Source organism: Lepidothrix coronata, unplaced genomic scaffold (assembly GCF_001604755.1).
Source record: "Lepidothrix coronata isolate B3197 unplaced genomic scaffold, Lepidothrix_coronata-1.0 Scaffold26, whole genome shotgun sequence".
NCBI classification, from domain to species: domain Eukaryota; kingdom Metazoa; phylum Chordata; class Aves; order Passeriformes; family Pipridae; genus Lepidothrix; species Lepidothrix coronata.
The window spans coordinates 6,056,489-6,064,055 of record NW_016690206.1 but is presented as its reverse complement, the minus strand read 5'-3'; positions in this window follow the sequence as shown (position 1 = coordinate 6,064,055).

Here is a 7,567-nt window from a genome sequence, read left to right as displayed (position 1 = left end):
ATATGGAGAAAGAATAGACTGCTATCAGTCACCTCAGGCCAGAGATCCAGCAAGTGGGTAGGTTACTGAAGTCTAAAGTTTTTCTTTCTGCTCCTTTCACTAATTTTTAGTAGTTTCTAACAAACTACTTGAAACCCCCCCCAAGCTGGTTGATTCAGTTGAAGCCTTGCAAAACAATTGGGGGTATTATATAGTTTACATGAAATCCAAATATTTTAATCTTACAAAAATTTCAATTTTCGTCTCCTGACCAACTTGTCAGTTTCGAAGTTTTTCTATAACTTTTAAAGTGGCTCTGATTTTAAAGCTTAGATCTGTTCTCTGAATTATAGTGTGAAGCATTTTCCCCTCTTTTTTTTTTTTCCATTCTTATGCTGGGAATGCACAGAAACAACTTTTATCTTTGAATATCCTAAGAAAAAAATTGCTGTGTGTTATGTTTTCTTTTTTCTTTATTTTTATAAAAATGGATCGGATGTAGAAATAGGGAGGACAAAACATTTCATGTATCTCAAATCACTGCTTCCCTCTTTTTTTTCAGATTGGAAACTTCAGAAGGCATTTTTGTTTTCTTTCTGGAATGCATTCTTGCCTGTATTAGTAGTAGTTAGTAGTAGAAAGATTTATTTTCTAAGTGTATGGATGATATAAATGCACCAATTCTAGATTAAAAATATTAATAGTAGAGTAACTTTCCAGTGTAGTAGATTATACCAGTTTTTCTGTTCTATCATTAATAATCTAAAGATTAAAGCTTTTTTTCACTTTTCATTTGAGGAGATCAAAATGCTTTAAAGACATTAGCTAATTCTCCTGCTAATCCTGGGAGATTGGACAGTGTTATGATAATCCTTTTACAGATGAATAAATTGAGATAAGAGGGACACTAAGTGACTTTTCAAAGTCACAGATGTAATCAGTGGCAGAGTTGGATATATAACCTTGAGGTCCTGATTACTGTTTCTCTCTTACAGACTATATATTTACTTTTTTCTTTCCGCATTGCTAACAATACATAGTGAAAAACTATTACCATCATTTATGTTTATAATAATAATGCTTTTATTTATTCAGTGCCTCCCTGCCAAGACAGTCAGGGTGCTGCTCCAAAGACAATTAAAATGCAATTACTGTAATATATAAACAACAATAATTAAAACATCATAAAATAAACAATATCAAAAGCAATCAAAACCGCTAAGTAGCCAAAGATAGTGCAGTTAATAATGGATCTGAGTGACTAATTTATAAAAAATTGCATATTTAGTGATTCTTTTTGTTTTGTGAAAAGTTTTTTTTTATTGCAAGATTATAACTTTCCAGCTGTAGTTTTATATCCAGCCCTTTAATGGAAGGTTTGTTTGTTGGTTTAGTTTTGTTTGTTTGTTTGTTTTGTTTATTTGTTTTAATATACAGCTATTTGCAGTTTTATGACGATGCTAAATGATAACTGGTCAGCTAAATTATGTGAAATACATGAATCACATGAATCACAACAACTAAATAACTATTACTGTTCACTGAATGGATTATCTGTACATAAATGTCTGGACTTCAAGCTGGTAGTAATGACAAAGCACAGAAGTACAGGTGAAATTTAGACCTCTTTGGAGTGGCCTATTCACCTTGACCTAGGAAATTCAAAGTGCATTTAAATTCAAAAACTAGTTGCTTGTTTTTCATATTGACCTCAGTACAGTTTATCTTACACTCTACCACTCTATTTGCAGCAGCTTTTAGTGCATGTGAGTTTGATGACATTACTCAATTTTAGGCTTGACCAGCCCTTTCCCATGTCTGTCATTTAGAAGCAGTCACTGAACATTGCAATGATTTCTGTTTATTGTCTTTTAGTAAGAGGCCAAATTTTGCAGCATTGAAATGGCTTTGGAGATGCTAATTTGGAGAAATGAGCTTGCTAGAAATCTTTTGTTTAGACCATGCTAAAATAGTTTTAGGAGGCTCAAAGACTCCAAGCTTTGAAATTCACCATGGATATGTAGCCTTTGTGTCAGGCATTGCATATACCATCTTTTTGGCAGAACATTAAAATCTGTCCTTGCTACAAAGGAATGATGGCTGGGGATAGTTAGGAAGACCTGGGCATGTGGGAGGAAGACAAAACTGCATGGGTTGGGAGGTTAGGATGCAGATCTGGTGGGGCTGAGATAAAAAGGTGAGACAGAAGGGAGGACAGATCTGACTGAGAGAGTGCAGGAAACAGGTGAGTTACAAGACCAAGACAAGGAGGGTGGAGCTGGGAGGCCTCATGGAGAGCATGGTGATGAGAATGGCAAATATGCTGGGAATAGGGAGGCTGGATATGGCACAGGAAGAGCACAAGGCTCTGGGTCTAGGCATCAGAGGGGACATGAGGCTGTACATGTAGTGACATGAAGACTTGGTGGGCAAGCAGGTTAAAGTGGGGGTGAGAACCCAGTTGAGTACATGATTGGCTTAGGAGCCAAGGACAAGAGGCAAGATCAGGCTTCCATGAATTGGTTTAATGAGAAAAGAAACCAAGCTTATGAGTAGTAGTTGATGAGTCTGAGCTGCATTGGCACACTCCCTTTCTGAGTCAGATAGCTTATGAACACATCTGAGCAGATATCTTGATCCCTGAATGTCACTGCTCTGCTCTGGAACCATCTGCCAGAATGGGGTATTGCATCCCGCTTCAGCATCTGCCTGCGAGGAGGACAGCAATCTACTAATGCGAACAGCCGCTCCATTAGGTCAGTGGCAAAATCTGTGTGCTGGAAGTAAAGCTTTCAACTCTGCTGATGACCTGCATGTGTTTTAGAAAGATACAAAATAATGAAATTTTTGTCTATGTATGTTTTATTTTCTTTTCTCTTGCTTATTTATTTTTAGATAAATTTGAGATTTTGAATACACAAAGTGATACTTTTTTTTTTTTTTAACCGAACCCATGTTCTTCAAACATTAAGAAATATCAGGATTTAAACCTTTTATATGTGGGATAAGCATTAGTATCAGTCCTATGTTTATAAAATGAACATGGTAATACCATGTGAATTTAGGTGTCCTTTGTGCGACTCACCATAAAGTCATGCTCCTATTTCATCTCTTCCTAGTACCTTTTTTCACTTCTGTATCCCCTTGCATTCTGCACCAACTCTGTGTCAGATTTGTATCCTCTCTCCCTTCTTCCCCATCTTCTGATTGGACAGCTTTATTCCTCATGCTGCTTGGGTGCCAGCAGTAGGGGCACCAACAGCACAGGAAAGACAATCCTGTGTGTTTTTATCACTCATGTCTGAATCAAAGCAGTCATTACAGAGGAAAACCATACCTATGACCCTTGGCTTCAACACACTCCCTTGTTCTCTGTTTAGTAGTACAGGCAATGCTTCCTAAAGCACAGGAGCTGTGAAAATCTCCAGCACATCCTGTGAAGACTCTTTGGGGAATTCAGCTGCTAAAATCAAAGCAGCCTATCGTAGATATGCACAAACAGCAATTATTCAAAGGCTTTTAACTTGGCTTCATTTGGACTAATTTTCACACAGGGCAAAAGATACAACCCTGATTCATTCCTTCCTCTTTCGAGACAAATTTCTGGTCTTTGCCTAATGCTCAGTTTCAGGAGAGAATTCCAAATAAAGAATTGTCATGAAGAGGATAATGTATTTTCTTATTAGCTTTTTTTCTTGGAAATGACTGAAAAGCGTTGCCTGAAATCTTCCAGGAAAAGATATAAATAACTGCACAGTAAAATTTCTGCCAAACAAGTTAAACTGGGTAAAGTTAGGAAGCAGCTTAGTAGAGGGGCTCATAAGAGGGTGTGCAGCTAGGAAATATTAATGAGTATAATAAATAGTGCCAGCCTGATCACCTGTTAGAGAAGTGCAGGCATATCTCTATGGATCAGTGAAGCACAATGCACGGATCTGAACCAAGCTGGTAATTTCACCTAGTGCTATGTGAATGAATCACCTCTGGTCCTGGGCTCAGTGCTGTGCGCACATCGATGGTTTCAGCTACAAGCGGTGCCAGCCCAGTTATAATATGATGTAATGACAACTCAGGGATTTAAGTAAAGTCAGATGGGACACGTGGCAGAACTGAGAAATGAACACAGTTTTCCTGAGTTCATTAATTGTGGAAGCTAAATCGGCTTCTTCCAGAGCAGGGACTAGAACAGTGTACTTGACATCATAGCAGATGAGTTTTCTACTTAGAGTCAATTCTCGTCCAGCTGATGTGAACTCTTAATCTTCTTGGTACATATATCTGCTCTTCTTCAGTGGGGCATCACAAAAGGGTTCTGACAGGATGGGGGCAATAAAAGGTACCTCATGGACCTTGAACTGCCTTCACATACCTCTCAGCCCACCCAGAAGCTCTTTCAGGCAGTCCACAGGGAAATGCTAGCAAAGACTTGATGCCAAATACTCTGCCTTTGTACTGTGTCCTGGGAGGCAAGTAAGCCAAAGTCTGCAAGCTCATGCTGTAGGAACCCCAGGCTCTTCCTTTAGTGTTACCTTAATCTAATTTTCCTTTGTATTTAATAAAAATCTATGGGTCTTGGGGTTTTTATTTCCTTTCAAGAAGCAACAGAGAAAAGATCTCCTATCTGATCCTGCTGATGTTCACTTTCCGACACCTGCCATCAGCACGGCTTGGACATGTCCCTTTTATTTGCCATTCTCTTTCAAGTGTCTAGGCGACTTTGATATATTTCTGTCTCTGTCTGTAATGGCAACAGGATAGAGTGTTATTCTCAACCTGGACTTGTCATGATGAGCCTTTTATTTCATTAAAGTCACATTCCTTTTCAGAAACTGTAGCCTGAATTGGAGTTATTTTGCTTGGAGTAACGATGAGTGTACCAAGGACAGCAGTATAAGGTACAAATATCTATAAATGTAGCTTTGATTGGATTTTACCCAACCCCTTTAAAATTCATATATGATAATCGAAATAGTGAGTGGGTAGGGAGCATTGCTTCCTCTTCAGTTTATTGCCCTCCTGTAAAATCTCAAAATAAGAATTGTAACCAGCAGAATTTCAGCATTTATATTTCATGAGAGAAATGTCCTTCTGTAAATATTGGTTTCTTTAATGCATACAATTCCACCTCTTTTTAAAAAACTCTCAACTCAAAAAGCATCTGACAGCATTACATGTCTCTTTCTGGAGGCAGCAATGAAAATGTGCTGATAATTTGAGCCCTAGGAAGAAGTCTGTTCCCCTGTGAATTTCACCACAGTCACACTGCTCTGCCATTGTATTAGATCACTACTGCAGTACGAGAATAACAACTCTCTCTTCATTTTAATAGCACCTCTCTCAGATCACATCTTACTGTCAAATAATCACCCATTCCCAAATGGCTGGAAATTAATGATGGCTCAACCCATCAGTGCTAGGCTTATGCCAGTTACACAGTCCAGATCCTGAGGAGCCTTTTAGCAGGGAGTTTTGGATAAACTCCTGCAGGCTTGCTTGGTTACTCTGAGCCACTCTTTCTCTCTCCTTCCCATGGTGACTGGCCACCCATGGTTGAAAGGATTCTTCCAGTTTACATCAGTCTTTGGAATTAGAGCTAGAGATTGCAAAATGTATGAAATAGCATTTGTGTAGCATCAATCATGAGAGGCTAGATTTTTCTTTCTTGCCCTGGAGACCCCTCAATCCTTTCCTCTCTTTCTCCAGATCTTCTAAAATACGTAGAAAAGTTTCCCATCCCAGGCAGTGCCTCTGAAAAAGCATTAGAAACAGCTTCCCATATATTGCTCCTTATAGTACTGAGGGATTTTGACAACCTGGAGAGCAACATGTGGATGTTTTAATTTTTTCTCCCTCTAGTAAGAAATATGGATGGCTGAGGTCAGACACCAAGACCATCTGTTACTTAGGGAAAATTGAGGCCTGAATAAATTTCTGTACCTCAGCTCAGTTTAGAATTTTTTGACAAAAATTATGATGAGGAAAGTCTCATGACTGTTTTTTGTATGGTCCCACTCATCACTTCCCACAAGTAAAACTTTAGCATCCAGACTCCTGTTCCTCTCCTGTTAGTTCAGTCTTGGGACATGAACTTAGTTAACATCAGACTGAAAAAGCACTCAGATTATTGAATAATTTACTGACTTTATTATTATTTACACTGAATATTCAGTGAAGTATTCCCACTCTCCTCCCATGCTTTAGTTGCATCTTGGTAAAAACTTTTCTATAAATATGGTTTTAGGCTTGTACGAGTGGTAACATGGTGAACACAGACTGCGGTAAAGAAGTGGTATTGTGGTACAATACTTTTTATTTGATGAACTGCACTGCAAAACTACAAGTTCAGCCTGATCTTTACATGTTTCTGGAATTAAATCCTGAACCATAGTTTTTGCATTGTAATTATATTGCATGCAGTTTTTGGCCTAGTTTGTGTGAGACGTGAATATATGGACTACATATTTAGTGTAATTTCATCACTTATTTATCTATTTATCCTATGATGCTAATGAATTCTATGATGGCTGAATGTCTTTTTTCCAACTTGGGAAAGATATAACATATGGTCAGATCACAAGACTTTGGAAATGACTCTTTGGCACCTGTCACAAAGCAATCTCATATCTGTGTAAATGGTTCCTTCTACTCTGGAGATTAAGTACCAGATGCTGTCCTTTGCAAATAAAACCCAAGTAACAAGTTAGCTGAACACACTGACTGCTGTGAGTGCAAGGGAACTTGAACTCTACTGTGCCTTCGACTATCAGAAATTCATTGTGTGGACTGTACTCAGATGAAGAAAACACCTGAGAAAGTCTTTTCCAGACTGATTTTCTAAAGTGCGGTTTTGTCTATATTCAAACAATATTTAAGCCTGTACTTAAAGCATTCTTTGCAAAAATGTGTAACCCTTTTGGTTCAAAATAATGGAATTTCTCCCTTGTATTTTTCTGTCTTTAAATTATACTAAAGCAAGCAGGTGGTTTCAATTTAAGAAAGTTTTTAGCATCTTAATCTGTATTTTCTCCAAACCCTGTAGAGTGTATGTCTGATACTTTTTTTTTCAAGTATAAGAAAATAAAGGCCAAAATTCTGAGAACTTTAACTATGTCTGGTAACAAGCCAAATTATTTGGCTTCCTACAGTAATATTCATACTTTAGACACCCAAGTCCATGCACTGTTGTTCTAGTGGGATCTGTACTAAGAAGTTATGCTTTGACTTAGGAACTGTTATTGTAGAAGGAACATTGTACAACTGGACTTCAGTCATATGCTGTGGAAATGTGTTGCATGCTGACCTGTGTTAGTAGGGAAACTCATGCTTTCTTGGCTGCCCTGTGAACTTGCACTTCGGGCCTTCTGTCATCTTGTCATTCTACCAAACAGAAATATTTTTCAGGTTCAGGACTTCAAGATTTCCATGGTAGGTCTAGCATGTAAGTGAGTCAGTTTTGGATTCTTTAAATGATTTATAATTTTACTCCTTCTTTTCTTTTCTTTTCTTCTTTTCTTTTCTTTTCTTTTCTTTTCTTTTCTTTTCTTTTCTTTTCTTTTCTTTTCTTTTCTTTTCTTTTCTTTTCTTTTCT